The sequence below is a fragment of the Ursus maritimus genome, unplaced genomic scaffold (assembly GCF_017311325.1).
Source record: "Ursus maritimus isolate PB19 unplaced genomic scaffold, ASM1731132v1 scaffold_20, whole genome shotgun sequence".
Lineage (NCBI taxonomy): Eukaryota > Metazoa > Chordata > Mammalia > Carnivora > Ursidae > Ursus > Ursus maritimus.
Window position 1 is genome coordinate 17,279,882 of NW_024424453.1, and position 19,626 is coordinate 17,299,507.

General features: G+C 35.3%; 1 long non-coding RNA gene across 1 annotated transcript in view; it reads right to left on the reverse strand.

Moving 5' to 3' along the window:
- Nucleotides 1–6,742: 6,742 nt before the first annotated feature.
- The window catches only part of LOC121104268, an 89,378-nt gene continuing 76,494 nt past the window's right edge, over nucleotides 6,743–19,626 (reverse strand). The window contains exon 5 of the long non-coding RNA XR_005836548.1: nucleotides 6,743–8,143. This is a non-coding gene — a long non-coding RNA (uncharacterized LOC121104268). The remainder of the gene's footprint in view (nucleotides 8,144–19,626) is intronic.

Consider the following 19,626-nt stretch of genomic DNA (forward strand, 5'->3'; position numbering starts at 1 on the left):
CATTTCCAAATGGCTAAAATCAACAACACGAGAAACAAGTGTTGGTGAGCATGTGGAGAAAGAGGAATCTTCTTGCACTGTTGGTGGGAATACAAACCGGCATAGCCACGGTGGACTACAGTATGGAGGTTCCTCAAAAAGTTAAAAATAGAGCTACTCAATGATCCAGCAATTGGACTACTAGGTATTTACCCAAAGGATACAAAAACACTAACTGAAAGGGATACATGCGTACAGCAGTATTATCCACAATAGCCAAATTATAGAAACAGCACAAGTGTGCATCAACTGACGAATGGATAAAGACATTGTGGTATGTATATAAAACAAATGAGCAAAGAGAAAAGAGAGGCAAAGCAAGAAACAGACTCTTAACTGAAGAGAACAAACTGATGGTTACCAGAAGGGAGGTGGGTGGAGGGATGGGTCAAATAGGTGATGCGGATTAAGGAGTGCACTTGTGCTGACCACCAGGTGATGTATAGAAGTGTTGAATCACTGTATTGTACACCTGAAACCAATATTACACTGTATGTTAACTATCTGGAGTTTAAATAAAAACTAAAAAAAAAAAAAATCCAAATATATTTGAATCCTTAGCAATAAAAGACTTTGAACACTAGCTCAACATACATAATTTGTTATTTTATTCACCTATTACATATTACTTCATGAAAATATTACATATATTATAAAAATACACAAAAATGTAAGATAACCTGACAACAAAATATTTCTTAATATATTGTTATTAACGTATATATTAGTATATATATCTTTATGAAGTATAATATACAGTGTCATATAACTTACAGATATACAATATAAATGATTCAACAATTCTATACATTTCTCAGTACTCATCACAATTAATGTGCTTTTAATCTCCTTCACCTATTTCACCCATCCTTCTATCCACATTCCCTCTGGCAACCACCAGCTTGTTTTCTGTATTTAAGAGTCTGTTTCTGTTGTTTTGTTTTGTTTTTTGTAATTTGTTTTGTTTCTTAAATTACACATGACTGAAATCATATGGTATTTGTCTTTCTCTGACTTATTTTGCTTAGCATTATATTCTCTAGCTCCATCCATGTTGTTGCAAATGACAAGATTTCATTCTTTCTTTATAGCTGAGCAATAGTCCATTGTATATATACATACGATACCTTCATCCATTTATCTATAGATGGACACTTGGACTGCTTCCATATCTTGGCTATCGTAAATAATGATGCAGTAAACATGGGGTACATACAACTTTTTGAATTAATTTTTTGTATTCTTTAGGTAAATACCAGTAATGCAATTACTAGATCATACGGTAATTCTTTCTTTAATTTTCTGAAGAACTTCCACACTGTTTTCCACAGTAGCTGCACCAATTTGCATTCCCACCAACAGTGCACAAGCATTTCTTTTTATCCATATCCTCGTCAACACTTGTTGTTTCTTGCGTTTTTGATTGTAGCCATTCTGACAGGTATAAAGTGATTCCTGTGGTGGCTTTAATTTACATTTCCCTGATGGTGAGTGATGTTGAGCATCTTTTCATGTGTCTTTTGGCCATTTGTATATTTTCTTTGAAAAAATGTCTATTTATGCCCTATGCCTATTTTTTAATTGAATTATTTTTGGTTTTTTGGTGTTGAGTTGTATAAATTCTTTGAATATTAACCCTTTGTCAGAGACATCATTTGCAAATATTTTCTTCCATTCAGTTGGTTGTCTTTTTATGTTGTTCACAGTCTCCTTCACCGTGGTAAAGCTTTTTATTTTGATGTAGTTTATTTTTGCTTTTGTTCCCCTTGCCTAAGGGGACATATCCAGAAAAATGTCTATGGCCAATGTCAAAGAAATTACTGCCTGTTTTCTTTTAGGAATTTTAAGGTTTCAGGTTTCACGTTTGGGTATTTAATCCATTTTGAGTATTTTTGTGACAGCATAAGAAAGTTTCACTTTTTTGCATGTAGCTATCCAGTTTTCCCAAAACCATTTGTTGAAGAGACTGTCTTTTCCCCATTGTTTATTTTTGCCTCCTTTGTTGTAGATTAATTGATCATTTAAGCTTGAATTTATTTCTGGACTTTCTTTTTTGTTCTGTTGATCTATGTGTCTATTTTGGTGCCAATACCATACTGTTTTGATTGCTACAGCTTTGTAGTATATCTTGAAATCTGGAATTGTAATACATTCAGTTTTGTTCTTTCTCAAGACTGCTTTAGCTATTTGGGGTCTTTTGCGGTTCTATAGAAATTTTAGTATTATTTGTTCAAGTTCTATGAAAAATGTTGTTGGTGTTTTAATAGGGATTGTATTAAATTTGTAGATTTCTTTGGGTGTTTGGACAGTTTAATGACCTTGGTTCTTCCAACCCATTAACATGGGATATCTTTCCATTTTTGTGTCATCTTGAATTTCTTTTATCAATGTTTTATATTTCTTGAAGTAAAGGTCTTTCACATCCTTGGTTTAGTTTATTCTTAGGTATTTTATTAATTTTGGTACAACTGTACATGGGTTTACTTTCTTAATTTCTCTATTACTTCATTATTAGTGTATAAAAATGCAACAGATTTCTGTATATAATTTTGTTTCCTGTGAGTTTACTGAATTCATTTATAATAGTATATATTAATATGATATATATTCATATAATTATTATAAGTTATTATTGCATAATAATATAATAATTACAATATTAATATATTATCATTGTTAATATATTATCTTATTTTTATTTGCTAATTAACAGCACAAAATCTTTTTTTAAATAAATATTGCATGAGCTTTAACTGTATAGTTTCTTTTTTTTTTTTTTAAGATTTATTTATTTATTTATTAGACAGAGAGAGACAGCCAGTGAGAGAGGGAACACAAGCAGGGGGAGTGGGAGAGGAAGAAGCAGGCTCATAGCGGAAAAGCCTGATGTGGGGCTCGATCCCATAACACCAGGATCACGCCCTGAGCCGAAGGCAGACGCTTAACCTCTGTGCCACCCAGGCGCCCCCTAACTGTATAGTTTCTTATGAGCTGTTTAATTATATATGCTCCATGTTTTTCAAAAACATCATTTAATATTTGTGGATAAATAACTTTTGATGTCAGGTTCTAAATTTAGTTTATTTCTATGTTTGGTAATTAATGGTAATAGATGAAAACGATATATGTATCATTACACATTATGTACAACATAATATATATACAAGACATGAGGTTCAGTGTTTATAATAGTCAGTATGAATCCACATTTCAAAAAGTCTTGATAAAGATATCAGCTTTTGTTTGCTCACTTTCCAACACCATCATTGTTTCAGCATATATCATAGCTGGAAAACTTGTACAGGAAATGAAAGTACTGCCCTCCACCATTTTCTTGGTTGTTTGTATTTGTATTATTTGTGTTACTTTCTTTACAAGAGTTGTTTTAAGCCATTTATAAATTTTATGGGGGCCAGGTTAGTGCCATCTATGTAAAATTATCAATAAATTCCATTATTTGATTAGACATATAAGACATCACATTGAAATCACATGGGGGCAAACAAGTATACTGTGGATCTTCCCCTCTTCTCCTTCCCTCTATCTATCCCCACCCATTCCCTTGTCCTTTCTCCTTTACCTGACATAGACTTTGCTGGCATAGGTAACAATGAACACAAGAATCCAAAACAATCTCTAAAATCTACTTAAGATTTAAGACTTCAAGGAGCAAATATATGCAATTACACTTTCTTTAAGTAGTAACTGCATCATATCTGCATTAGATAACACATCTAAAACAAGTTCCAGGGACGCCTGGGTGGCTCTGTTGGTTGAGCGCCTGCCTTCAGCTCAGGTCATGATCTCAGTCCTGCATTGGGCTCCTTGCTCAGTGGGGAGCCTGCTTCCCCCTCTGCCTGCCACTCCCCCTGCTTGTGCGCTCTCTCATGCTCTCTCTCTCTCTCTGACAAATAAACAAAATCTTTAAAAATAAATAAGTAAAGCAAGTTCTATTTTCTACCCTAAATTTCTTCAAAATGTGTTGATTTCACAGAGCTCCTAATATTATCATTTTCTCAAAATTTTCTGAGAGATCCCTGTCAACAACTGTCCAGGATAAATCATGGTCATTTCCTTCTATCTCATTGTAATTTACATGATCTCATACTATTGCAGGAATGGAAATAAGCTTAGACTTTAGCTCTTTGAAATAGCCATTAGGATTGGGCTAGAATAATCACCTATCTCCTTCTGATGATTTCATATGTGCCATCAATTTTCAAGGATGATTTGATTCATTTACACGAATTTTTTTTGCAAATCCATCAGTCACATCATTGGCATATTATCAACAAAAGAAACCCCACTAAATTCGAAAAATTAATATTTTAAACAAAAGTTAGATTAATATTAGGGTATCTGGGTGGCTCGGTCAGTTAAGCATCCAACTCTTGATTTTGCCTCAGGTCATGAGTTCAGGGTTGTGAGATCAAACCACGGGTTGGGCTCAGCACTGGGTATGAAGCCTGCTTAAGATTCTCTCTCTCCCTCTCCCTCTGTCCCTCCCCTCCTCTTTCCCCTCAAAAAAAAAAGTTTGATTAATATTAATCATATTAGGGATGCCTGGGTGGCTCAGTCATTAAGTGTCTGCCTTTGGCTCAGGTCATGATCCCAGGGTCCTGGGATAGAGCCCCACATTGGGCTCCCTGCTCAGCGGGAAGGCTGCTTCTTCCTCTCCCACTCCCCCTGCTTGTGTTCCCTCTCTCACTGTGTCTCTCTCTGTCAAATAAATAAAATCTTTAAAAAAATATATTAATCATATTATATCTTATCAAGGTTATTACCTAGCTTTTCACATTTAATTCCATAAATTAGGAATATCTTCATGCTTTAAAATTACAAAGTATTAAAACAATAAGGACTCTCTGTTTTTCTTCCACTTCTCTCCTAATGAGTGTATTATTAAAAGAAAAAAATAATTGTCCAGTGTAGATAAGAAGAATTAAATAATTTACTAAAAATGGCATTAAGTAAAAATCCCCTGAATGTGAATTAAAATTAAATTGGAGAAAAGTGGGTAATAAATTGGCCTCAAGCATGGATCATATTACATAAAGATTATTATCAAATGTCAGCTGTGCTTTTCTTTGAAGTAGCAGGTTTATTTCTTTTAAAAAATTGAATGCTATTGGTTAATTTGATATAAAAAAAATTGTGATTTCCAGATAGCAAAAAAAGTACTCATTAAAAATGTTTAAATAATTACAGTATCCTTTTTCTATTCCAACATGATGTTTTTGAACTAGTGTTCTCAGATCACCTCTTGGCTTGAATTAGAGGACATGTCTCCTGCCCTGGTTCCTCATGAACAAGAATTTTTGAAACAACAAATTCTTATTAAGGGGCAGAACGCATCTTACAAGGGTTTGACATCAGGGCTTTTGCCACATCAGCAAAGAGATTACAGTATGGGCAGAAAAATAAAGTCACTGAATTTTATACATAGTGGATGTCATAAGATGTATATTTTGCTGAAAGAAAAACAATTAAATGTGAAGGAAATTCAGCCCACAATTTTACTCAGTAAGTACTTACACCATTGTGAATGTAAAATTCACATAACTCAGCTCTTCTCTTGTTCTATATTAATTCTAATGTTGCTCTCATGGTTTAGTGTACATATTTTAATACAAAATGATCCCTAGTGAAGATCAAATTCTTTATTGCGTGGTCACATAAAGAAACAGCAATATATCCTAAGGTTGGAAATACTGAGAGATTTTATGTTGAGCTCCAAAGTAACATCTTTATAAGGCATTTTCAAGGGTAGTTTTGATTATAGCGATCTTCAATTACCCTGAAGATCTAAAACGCAAATATTCCACAGATGAACTACCACTACAGCTGACATAATTTAAATATGAATTTCATTGTCCCCTCCACATCAGTCTTATCACAGTGAACTTTAGCACTGTCATATGTTTCTGGAGTTTTCACTATTTTATGCCCCATTCTAAATTAGTTCACAAGGGGAATCATGGCTGTTTGGTGCCTCTAGTATTTTCTTAGTCAGAATTTCCCCATTCCATCTATACCCTTTTGATTGTTGTTAGAAATGTTATGGCTTTAGGATTTCCCTACTTGCTCAAGAAGCTAATATTAAGAAGCTCATTTTTGCAGTGCACAATGTATCCCTGCATAAAATATATGAGCTAAGTCCCAAACTCCACATGACGTCTGTATCACTGGAAATTATTTGAACTTATATCCAACCCATAACTATTGCATCCTTAAATCCCAACAGATTTTTCAGACTCCTTCTTACCACAATTTCTAGTCAAAATCACATGAAAGTACCTATCCCCAAAAGTGAGTCTCTCCTCCCTCTGCTGAGATTCCTAGTTATTATCTCCTGCTGAAGCAACCAGCAACAACTCTTTATTAAAAATGTGTGTAACAGAATACATTTTACTTTGTTTCTTTTAGAAGGCTTCTTATTGATTGGTCCAAAGGGTGCAAGGATGAATGATACTTATAACCTCCTCTTCAGAAGTCACAATAAAAAAGAGCAAAATAGATTATAAAAGTTAATTTAAAAAGTTTAAGTGATATTATGGTTTATGGGAAACATATCCCTGGAGTTTAGAAAAGAAGGGAACCTATGGCATCAAAAGGAATTTGTGGTAACACAGCAGAGTTATAGTGAGCAGGAACCTGAAGGAAGGGGATAACTTTTGCCAAACAGAAGAGTGAACAGTATCTATGCAGAGGAGATGGGCAAAGCATAAAGGCATGAACAAGCATACATTATCAGGAGATGAGCACAGCCAAAGCAGGGTGGGACTGACACCTGAGTATGAGAAGAAAAAGTGGCAGGAATCAAGGCTAACTACATAGATCATAAGACATTGATCATTCTAAGACTATAGAGTCCTCGTCCAAAAGGCAATATCTGGGAGGGTTTTAAGCAGAGAAAAAAATGTGACGATGTGAGCATTCTGGCAGAAATGCACAGAATGGATCCAGTAGGAGAAACAAAATGACCTGTTTCTATAAACCAAGTAAGAAATATTAACCACTTTAACTCAAGTAATTAGTCAAGAGATTATGGAGTAGGATCAACAGAACTTTGGGACCAATTTTATTTATGGAACGAAGGAAAGAAATTAATTTAAGAAGACTCAAAGGTTTCTAGCTAGGTAGATTCCGTAAATAATACTTTTACTACTTAATAAAGGACGAGAACAAGTTTGGGCATGGAGGAAAGGAAAGAGGTAAGATGAAGTGGGAGATTTCCAAAAACTTCAACTTCAAGATATCCCCATGAAGATATATCAAGAACACAGTTGGAATGATCTCATAGGGCTATTTTTAATGTAATATTACAAAATACTGAGCTGGAATTTAAATACTCACTTATGCTTTCTATTGAAAATACTCTCAATAAATCAACATGTCTAAGTTACTCATAACAAACTGTTGCCTTAGTATTTCAACCAGAAAAATATCTGAAAAGTTTATACTTAACTACAGTTGCTCTTTTCTTAAAACAACATTGTATTTTCTACAGTCCTATTCCATAGATCAGTGGTAACTTTCTGAGTGCTCTGGGCAGTTAGTAAGCAATTAGGAGACTAGCTGTTTTGAGTCAAGGAAAAGTCCCAAAACTTCTATCAGTTTTCCCTAAATGTACGATTAATAGAATAACACTAAGCAACTATAAAAAATCATGAACATTTTCAATATAGGTCTAGCTATATACATTTTATGTCCTTGATAAATTTTTGTCAATTTTCTACAAAGTTATATGACAGGAAAGCCATAATATAAAGGATATATGAGTCGAGATAAGCTAAACTACACTGTGGTAAAATAGACTATTAAATCTCAGTTGTTTATCACCTAGTTTTTTGTCACTCAACCAAAGTTCATTTTGGGTAAACAGAGATTGTTCTCCCTCTGAGGACACAAAGATCCAGGCCAGCTCCCATGGTAATCTGAAATCTGCCATCCTAACATGTGGCTTCCTGTGTTTCCTTGGCAGGGAAAAGAAAGATCAAGGAGAAACACAGTCTCTAACAGGTACAAAAGTAACTCATCACTTCCACTTACCTTCTTTTTTGCCAGAACACGATCACATGGTCATACCCAACTGCCACAGATGCTGGAAAATATAGAACAAGGAAAAGTGGTATTTAACAAGAGTTATTTGTCTCTGTCAATAGAGACAATTACAGAGAGGTGAACCCAGTGTAGAGTATTTCAATAATCTTTTAATTGCCTCTTACAGAAGCTAGATGATAGTAGAAATCTATACTCTTTAGTTACCGGAGATTCAGTGTCTTCTGGTAGAGATACTTTTTGAAGAGTATCAGGTGATAAGTTTTTTAAGAGAAGAGTAGGGAATCCAACTTGTTCACATGTTATCATTTCTAATGATAGATCATTTTTTAAAGGTAGATCTATGGGATTTTTAGAATTGGAAGGATTTTTTTAATAATCTGCTTATTTAATTATTGAGAAAATTTAAATCCAGAAAAAGAGTAAAGAATTAATCCTGTGTCACAAAGTAAGTTAGTGGTAAAGATTTTTAATCCAGTGATCTTTTTTTACCACACAGTATCACTTTAGAAGAGTCATTCATTCTCTAACTATAAATACATAAGATTCTAACACTAGTTGGAATTATTTCCAAGACTATCTGGAATCACCACGCATAAAAATTTGCCTTTTTCTATCATTATTGCTATAGTTGACATTCATGGTCATTTTCTAAAACAGCTATGAAGAAGAATCAAAGAATGACCCAATTACTCTTACATGCACGTGATCAAATTTGACAGCTCAGTAAATATCATTCATGTATTAGATATGCACATCTGATCTCTAAATGCTTCCTCTTACATAATATATTTACCTATTTATTTATGCATTTACTTATTTATGCAGTAATTATTTGTGTGCATGTGTGTGTGTGTTTAATGTCTTAATCCCTGAAAATTAAGAATGAGTAGTCAGCAGCTGGTCACCAAGAATTTTGCCTTATGATGATGAGTCAAGGAGCCAATAGTAATTCTGCTTCTGTAACTAATCTTTTATCAAATTTTTTGATCTGTCTTGAGTTGGATTCCTCCACAGGAGGAAAGATGAGTGGACCTGGCGTCCATGAGCCTGAACTTACGGCCTCAGTTCCTAAATCTCCAGCTCCCATTTTCAATTCTTAGTCCTGACATTCTTCTACACATTTAAACACCACTTCATTTTTACTTGAGTTAACTTGAATAAATGTAATACATTACAAATCAGAGATTATTGACACAAATAGAAATAAAAACAGAACACTTTTGCTTCTATTGATCTTCTACAAAGAAAAAATAAACATCGAAATATCCTAAGAGCCCTCTGTCTCTCAATCTCTGTCTATTCTCCTCCCTTCTTTCTCTCCTTTTCCTTCTCCCTTACCCCCTTTGGTCTCCCTCCCCTCTCTTTCTTTGTCTGTCTTTCTGTCATTTGTTCATCATTTTGCTTTGGTCGTAGTTTATTACTGACATCAAGTGTGCTAATGCAAGTTTCTGGATTGAATTAGTGTAAGTCCAGGAGAAAGCAAAACAATTCAGGATTGCCATTAACTCATTGTGAAATATCACTTGAATTAGAAAATTTTACTTCTAGAATTTATCGTCAGGATATAACATGGGTCAAGCTCTATGACTTAGATACAATGAGGTACTTCTCAACATTATTTATAATATGGAAAAATGTATATTGATGTTATAGAATGCTATGCAGCCATCTAAAATAATTTCATTAAAAATATCTTGTGGCTTAGAAAAATGTCTCTGATTTACTTTATAGTTAGCAAAAACATTATAAGCAATACATGCAATTTGACATTTTTCAGTATGTATATACACAGATATACAAGATTGAAAAGAGAAACATCAAAATGTTAATAGTGTGGGGGTGCCTGGGTGGCTTAGTTGGTTAAGCGACCGACTCTTAGTTTTGACTCAGGTCGTGATCTCATGGGTCCTGGGACCAAACCCTGTGTTAGGCTCCTTGAGCAGCAGGGAGTCTGCTTGAAAGATTCTCTCCCTCTGCCCCTCATCCTGCTCATGCTCTCTCTAAAAATAAATAAATAAATCTTTTAAAAAATGTTAATAATGTGAATCTGTGAAGGAAAAATTACCTTTGCTTTTAATTTTGCTTTTTATACACTTCTATTATGAATATGCAGCATATTTGTAATTGGAAAAAAAAACTCATAAGCATAAAAATGGAACTTTACAAAAAATATACTATAGATTTAGCATTGATACAATGTTTATAGAGCTATGCCATAAGATATGCATTACAATGTAAAAAATATACCAACTAAAATAAAAATTATTAAACTATTCTAGAAAAGTGAGAAAGTCTTTTAAAAATATTTCTTAAGAATAACACTATTGGCACTTGGGGGTGGGATGATTCTTCCAGGGGCTGTACTATCCTAGGAATTTCAGGACAGGCAGCAATCCTGCCTCCCATTCACTAAATGCCAGCAGCCTACTCCAGTCATGGAGATAAATAAAATGCCCTCATTATTTCTAAATGCTCAAGGGTTCAGAAGCAGGGCTAAAAGATGACTGTATCGATGAAAGAAAATCAACTTGCCATATTTATGAATGGGCTTGCCTGTGAGCTGCCTACATAACATGATAGAAGGTGCCAAAGATCAAAAATAACTCCCAACTGATCTTTCTTACGTTCAGTGTCCTTGGGTTAAAGCATTATTCCAAGAAAATTTCTGCATGCCTAATACCCTAAATCTCAGTTAGTGCTGAGCCGTAAGTTTTAGGTAAGTCACTTCCCAAAACTCCCACCATGACTTGGGTGTCACTTTGCTTCATTCTCCTGGCATCACTTTACTTTTCTGAATCTTTTTGAAATGAGGCTAATAAAAATTCTAGCTCTAAAATTCCAATATAATTGATTTATAGGCTCATTCATGAATATATTCATAATTTTTTACTAAGAGCTACCCATACAGAGACAAAATAAGCAACAACTTGTACTCTCATCAAGGTCACATCCAGTAAAAGGTTATGGATTTCGGTTATTTAAGAGGGTTAATAAAGCAAGTTCTTAACTGCCTTTTTGTATTTAATATCAGAATGACTGCATAAAGAAAGACTTATGAGCAAAGATCATAATTACAAGAAAACAAGACTCAGAGATGTGGGAGGAAAACAAAGATCTAGGAGATAGGTAAATCATAATCCATTCAAATAAATTGGCTTAGCATAAACTGAACTTCAAAAACCAGAGTCTCAAACAACAACCCATTTTCTATAGTTACATTGCCCCAGATGTCTTTTGATCAGTGCCCTTACCATATGCATCCTTAGTATTTCTACTATTACTATATTCAACACTACTATTTTTTAAATATATTTTTGCTCCCTCAATAAACTGTGAGTGCTACGAGACACAGATCTGTTTTGAACATGATTATATACTCAGTATCCCAACAGCTCTTAGGTACTTTACCTTGCACTGTTGTATTGTGGCTACTTTTTACGTATAATCTGTGACTTCCTCTTATGCCCTTGCTTTCCACTTCATTTTAGTATTCTCAGTTCAGGCACTGATAGTGAAGAATTACTCAGACAGGAAAGCAAGTTTTACATGCAAAAGCAGCAGCAGTGTATTGGTCAAATATCCTCTTTCATGTTGCTTCTGCACATGTCACAGTCTTATTCTGTGTCATTCCAAGCTTAGGACTACTGCTGCTTCTACCCTGCCTTCAGGATGAGTGGGGAAACTTGACTGGAAACAAGAGCAGTACAGTCTTGCTGAATCCTTTTTACCCTACCCTCCCCAAAAGTCACTCACTGTTTGATGCTAATACATTTGTTTTTATCTATCTTAATTATTCTTGAAAACTGATCATGGAAAATCTGTTTTTTAACTTCAGACAGAATGCTTTATCATATCAAGATAATTTTTTTCATTATAAGGTCAGAAGTACTTTTTTTTTTTTTACTTATTAAGGATTTTTATTATTTATTTAACTTTACCAAGTAAAATAAATTTCAATCACTAAATAAGTAAATTTTATTTACTAAGGGTTTTTATTTATGAAGGATCTTTAAAAATATGAAAACCTTGATATCATGACATATAAGCTCTATTATCTCCATCACTGAATATCATTTTTCTCCCATTAAACTGTGTTTTTTATCAACCCTTTAAAATAAAAATTTTGGTTCTATAAGCATGTTTTCCGTTACATCGATCAGTGATTTTTATGAAAGGTATATATTTTTCAGATAATATATTCTCAAATAAAACTACCCATAAAGCTATTGGAATTTGGAGTAAATGGAAAAATAATTTGATATTTGAATTATCGACTATCTAAAAGGAATTTAGAATATAATTCTGGATAAGCTTTAAGACTTCAGAATAACTCAGAAAGTCAAAAAAGTTAAAAAGCACATCAGAGTGAACTCCTCACATTTTCTTGACTTTTCCATCTTAATGAGGATGATAGAAATGTATCGCAAGAGATATCAAATAGCAAATATCTATATTTCCATTATTGCCCCATTGTGTATTTATATTAATTGATGTTAGTCTTCTATAAAGACACTATGTCAAAAAGTGTGCCAGATGATTAACACCTGAGATATTAAACAAAAGCAGAAAAAATATTCCATTGTAATCTTACACTCATTCGTAGCAAACCAAAGACAAGGACTTTGAAACATCTCTTTCCCAACAATCTGCAGCCTTGGTTTTAGAAATGTAGCTGAATGAAATGGAGTTTTGATGTTCATGCTGCATTCCTCAGTGTAATGTGGGCAGAGAGCACCCTCTACTTTCTTCTGATTAAATAGCACTCCTAGTCTGGAAGAAAGGAGATGCTGGTTCTATACGGATATTTTGCTCAGAAAATCAGAAGGGATTTGTCTATAAGGTTCATTAACTCTTGGCCTCTATTGGCAATAACCCATATTCAGGAGGCCACCATTGTGACACCCTCAAAGGAACTCCCTGAAGGAGGCAAAGTCTAGAAGGAGAATACCTGCTCTGAAGTTTCCCACCTTCCCTGAACTGAATCTGCACAGCCACCCCAGGAGGGAAGAATGCAGCTTTGAAAAATAACACCTTTGTTATTCCAAGTGTTAGAGATGAAGCTGAGTTTTCAGATGGCCTCAAGGTTTGTGCACCCTTCACCAAACACAGATGGAAACTGGACTCTTTGAACTGCTTTGAAAATCTGTTACTAAGTATTGCTGTGGGTCTGTGAAGCAGCCATTGCTAACTTCTGACTGCCTGCAATCTTTATGGCTATGTGATGACAAGGAATAAAATAGCTTCATCTTAGAAGTAAATGGCTAATGTGCTAAGGAGGGAAAACCCATCATCTAAGCAAGATTTAAACTTAACGATGGTCATTCTAAATGGTAGTCTTTTTAAAAGACTGACCTAAATATCAGCATTATAAACAAGTCATAGAACCTGGAGATAATATTAATTCATTCACATTATGCTACTGATAATTTTGACTTTTTATGGTCTCAATACTTTTCTCTGAAGACCCTAAAATTTAGATATGAATTTATAGGTGAATATCATCCCTTTATAGATCAATGATTGGCATATCAGTTCCTTATAGCTTTGCAGTTACATCAGAATATACTGACTCTTGAATCAAGAATCAGAAATATTTGCTGTAGTGAGTCAATGTCACACTTTGTGTTACATAGTAATTCCATTAAAAAATTTTAGATTTAACCCTACCACTTTCATCTACCTATATTAGGAACAACCACTCACTAAAAACCACTATAAACAGATAATCTTACTCAAGTTAGATTTGAGTCAACAGAGTTCACAATGTACTTTCTGAGCTTGTTACATATGCAGCATATAACCAGTTAGGTTGTTCTTATTGTTTCTCCTTCCAAGAAAATTGAATATTTGTACAGGAAAAAAGATCATTCCTACAAACTGGAAGAAAGCTGTGAAATTTTGGTTATACTGATCTTAATAGGGAAACCAACATTTGACCAATGCAACTGACAACATAAAATTCTATGCTCTCAATGTAGTTTATCATGATTTTACAAATACTTAAAATTGCACATGTATATATACTATGTACTTGTGCCTGGGGGGAAAAAACACACACAAAAAAACTACCTGTTAGGTTAATGTTATATTAAGCAAGTTTTAATGCAAAGGTTCCTATGGAAACATTAATTTAGCTGTGTTGTTTATATGCAACTTTTTTTATGGTAGAAGTTTAGCAATATCAACAGAGGTATATTATGATATATATTTAATAAGAACATATACTTCAGCCACAGCAGGCCTCCTCCTTGGAGCATGGCAAGGATAGCTGTGTGACCCTCTACCCCATCTCAGCAGGTATACACCAGCAGGACCGAGCAGACTCAGTAATCTCTTTCCTGGACCTATTGAACTTTTTTTTTTTTTCAAAAAAAAATTGATGTATATATAAAGAGAACAGGAATCTGAGTTTCTTTGCAACTTCCACCCCCCAGGGTATACAGAGTGACTGTAAAATTCCAGCATGCACAATATTCTTTATTCCATCCTTCCTCCAGCAAGTATTAATCATGGTGAAAGGAAGAACCTCACATCATGGGAATTTACAATCTCTACATCTTCCTCGACTTTAAAATGCTTGTATAATTCAAAAGTGGCACTAAAATTTAAATGATCTTTCAAGAAGGGGCTAGTGGAACTATTACCAGTGTCTGATAATAACTACCTGATGTAAGAAAAAGAAAGAGATCCCGGAACTAAAGAGAAGAAACAGGAGAAAAGAAAGAATGCTTTGTCACCTGGTTTCCCCCCCTTTTTTTTTTTATTTCACTGACAAAGAAGTCAGGAAGATGTGTAAAACCTCATTCACATTCTTGAGAAAAAAAAAAAAAACACTTGAATGGAAAAAAAATTATATGACCGTTCTGCTGATGTTCACACATCATTCTTAAAAATACTCTCAGGAAAAGTAAGAGCAAGAATGATGACACATAGTTGATGGATCTTCAAATAAGTAGATTCACATAATACCTTGAGACATCTATAAATTCAGTCTATGTCCATTATTTTAGAACTGCAAGTATAGTAAGGACTAGAAATGAAACGATTAAGGCAGAGTTCTTGCCAAAGCCACCATGTGATCATGCCAATTGTGAATACTGAGGACAGAAGTGGTACTGTAATATGGCCATGCTCTGCTCACCAAGTCATAAGCTCACAATGTGGTATCTGCCCAGTGGAGATGGAACAGGGAATAGATTTCTTTTAAGCTCACAGAAAGAAAGAAGATACTTTTTTAAAACTCACACACTGTCATAAGCAAATGCTGACCTACATGTAGCTCAAAGAATACTGGTATGTCAGACATAAAAACTTTATTGAATACTTACTTTTTCCTGTAAAAGGCAAGATGTCTGCCATGTACTTTATATATTATAGACATTATATACATAGATTTATATATTTGTATTTATATTTAAATATATGTATTTCACCTTCAAAATAATGAAAGGACTTTAACAGGCCAACATGGTGTGGTCCCCAAGCTTGTTCTCTCCCCTCATCTGCTCCCATTCTCCTTTATGCCTCCTTTGCTCCTCACTGTTCCTACAGATCTTTGCACTTGCTAAACCCTCTACCTGGAACACTTCTTCCACATACCTGTCCTGTGGTTTATTTCCTCACTTCATGCAGATGTTCAACCATCCTCTTACCAGGGAAGACTTACTGACAGGTCTCCCTAAGATGGAACCACCTCTCTGAAAACTCCCAAACACTCTGGACTCACAGTCCCCTTATTCTGCCTAATTTTTCTTCATTTAATTTACCATTCCCTATTTTACATATTTATCAGAGGTCTATTTATAGTCTGTCTCCCAAAACTGCAACCTAAGTTTCAAGAAAGCAGGAATTTTACCTGTTTTCTTTTCTGCAACATCCCCACCTCTGACAATTCTGGGTTGTCACTTGTGACCTAATCCACCATTGGCCCCCTTGTGTAGATTTGTCCTTGAGTTTACCCCTCCCATCAAATATACCAAATATACCCCCCACAAAAAATGGGCAACATTTACTGGAAGGAACATAGCCCCACATTTCATCAATATTAAGATATTTTAGAGTAATGTATTCTCTTCTGAAGAAATCTTACTTAAATATATGGTGTAAAATATTTTAAAAATTCTTAGGAAGTAATTTATGGTGGTTTAGGAATTTATTGCTGTCCCAAACAAAAATCAAAGTTCCTATAGCCCCTTTATCAGTTAGGAATTATGTTAGGTGCAATGTAACAGCAACATTATGGAATGGGTTTTTAATCCATTAAGAAATTTTTCCGCAGCAAGAATTGTTAAAGTTGACAGAAAAAATGCATCCCCTCCACAAAACCTTTATTACTTTATTTCCTTTACTTTTGATCTCCTCCATCTTCGGGGTATGTCTTTCACCCTCAGGGTCATAGTAGTACCTTCTCTGCCATCCCCCATCATTGAGGCCATGTTGCAGGCAGGAAGTGTAAGTAGGATGAAGGTCAAACATAGATCCAAGTTAAGTCTGACCCCTCTAAAGGAGCTTTTCCAGAATTTTACACAGCAATTCTTATCCCATTGGGGAGCATTGTGTTTCAAAATTGTCCATAGTACAGAGACCCGGAAGCAGCTTTTTAGAGGAGTTCATTTGCACCTCTACTTAAATCAGGTTTGCTAGTAAGAAAGAAAGATAGAATGAATAATGAGAAGGCAACTAGTAGATAATATATCACTGTCTATACAAGAGGGTAGTAGATATCAGGTTATCAATCAACAGTATCTGCTATGGTGAAAAAGAAGAATGTTTTCTCCATAGATGCTCCCAATCTTCATATGGTCTTAGAGCTGATGTAATTTTTTTACAGAAATTTAACTCATAAAGAATTATACTAATCAATAACAAAAAGACAGATATTGTAATAGAAAAATGACCAAGAGAGAGCCTCTTGGAAGATGGCAGAGTAGGAGGAACCTGAGCTCACCTTATCCCACAGACACATCAAGGCAACAGATACATCTATGTGACTAAATCTGAAAATGACCTGAAAACTAGCAGAACAGATCTTCCACAGCTAGTCCTGGTGAAAAGAACACACTGAGAAAGGTAGGAGGAGTAGAGATGTGTGTTGGGAACTGAACCTCTAGAGTGACTAACCACAAATAGGAGGGACATCATAAAAAAGGAGAAGCAAGAAGATCACACCCCCGCTCTGGGCATCCCTAGCCCTGGGCACCCACACTGGGAAGACAAGTCCCCATAAAGTATGACTGTGAAAAACAGTGGGGCTTAACTCCAGGAGCTTTAAAAATTAGCAGGCTTAATTCCATAAGTGCCTGAGGGTGATAGGAAACTAAGACTCCACCCTTAATGAGCCACCATATTAAACAACATTGGCAGGAGACAGCACAGAAGCAGCAATTTGAAAAGTGCCTTGGGTATACAGGAAGAAGATTTATTAACTAATCTTAGAACATTCTCTGGAGGGGCAGGGATCTGCAGGAGATTTTTCTGGGAACAAAAGTACTAGAAGGCACCATTTATCTTCCCTTCCCCCATCCTAGATAGCCAGGAGCCAGGGCTAACACTATCTTCCTTGCTATCACTGTGTGCCCCACCTCAACATTCCCTTGTGGACCCATCCCACCCAAACAGCCTGCCTCAGCAGTCATCCCTACAAGGCAGCTCCTGCCCGGCCACACCCAGCACACAGCCTCTGACAGGACCTATGCCACTCCAAAGTGACACCTGCCTTAGGGAAGGGGGAGATACTACCAAACAGCAATGTGCCAACAATTCCTGGAGCCAGATCTCAGATAATTGTTCAAGGATCAAGCCCTGCCCTTTCGTGTGCCTGCAGCTTTTCGGCAGCCTAACTGCAGAGAGCTAAACTGAGTATTGGTCCTGACCACCAATGAGAATATGGTGTACACAGCTGGGCCTCTCAACAGTGGCAAGAGCAAACCTTGCCAGTGCATCTACAGCAGGCAAAGTAGGTCATTGCAACCACCTGGGTTAAAGGCAATCTTGGTTCAGCTATAAGGGAAGGGTGCATGCAGAACCCCACATGGCTCTGGTGACCAAGGGGGATTATGCCACAGTGAACCACAGGGCCTCTTCTACACAAGGCCACTACTCTAAAGACCAGGAGATATAGCTAGCCTACCTGATACATAGAAACAAACAGAGAGAGTTAAAGAAAATGAGGAGACAAAGGAATTGTCAGAAATGAAAGAACAAAACAAAATCACAGTGAAAGAGCTGAATGAAATGGACATAAGCAATATGCCTAACAAAAAATTCAAAGTAATAGTAAAAAAAAAAAAAAAAAAAAAAAAAAAAAAAAACAACTCACCGGACTTGAATGAAAAAGTGGATGAATTCAGTGAAAATGCCAACAAAAAAATAAATAAAAAATATAAAGGAGAACCTGTCAAAGCTTTAGAATTCAATAACTAAAATAAAGAATGTACTGGAAGGAAACAACAACAGATTACAGGATGCAGAAGAATGGATCAGCAGTCTGGAAAATAGGATTATGAAAGCAATCAGACTGAATAACAAAAAGAAAAAAGAATAACAAAAAGCAAAAATAGGTTAAAGGAATTCTGTGACATCAATTGTAATAACATTCACATTATATGGATGCCAGGTGAAGAGAGAAAGAGGAGAACATTTATTTGAAGGAATAATAGCTGACAACTTCCCTAATCTGAAAAAGGAAATAAGCACCCAGGCCCAGGAAGCACAGAAAGATAATAAGATGAAGCCAAAGAGGTCCACATCAGGACACAAAATAATTAAAATGGCAGAAAGTAATGACAAAGAATTTAAAAGCAGCAAGAGAAAACAGTTACATACAAAGGAAACCCCAGAAGGCTATCAGCTGACTTTTCAACAGAAACTTTGCAGGCCAGAGGAGAGTGACAGGACATATTCAAAGTGCTGAAAGGAAAAAACCTAAACCATGAACACTGTACCTGGCAAGATTATAATTCAGAATTGAAGGAGAGATAAAAAGTTCCCCAGACAAACAAAAATTAAAGGAATTCATTACCATTAACCCATCCTTACAAAAAAAAAAAAAAAAAAGGGAATTCTTTAAGTGGAAGGAAAGGCCATCACCAGAGAAAAATTACAAAAGGAAAAATTCACAGGTAAAAGCTAACACACAGTAAAGATAATAGATTAATCATTTGCAAAGCCAATATGAAGATTAAAACACAAAAGAAGCAAAATCAATTATATCTACAAAAACTAGACAAGAGACACACAAAAAGATGTAAAATGACAATCATATACATAAAATGTGGAGAGGGGAATAAAAATCAAGTGCTCTTAAAATGTGTAAAACTTAAGTGATCTGCCCGCTATTCACATAGTATGTTATATATGAATCCAATGATAACCACAAATCAGAAACCTGTAATAGATACACAAAAATAAAGAGGAAGAATCTTGGGTGCCTGGGTAGCGCAGTCGTTAAGCATCTGCCTTCAGCTCAGGGCGTGATCCCGGCGTTCCGGGATCGAGTCCCACATTGGGCTCCTCCGCTGGGAG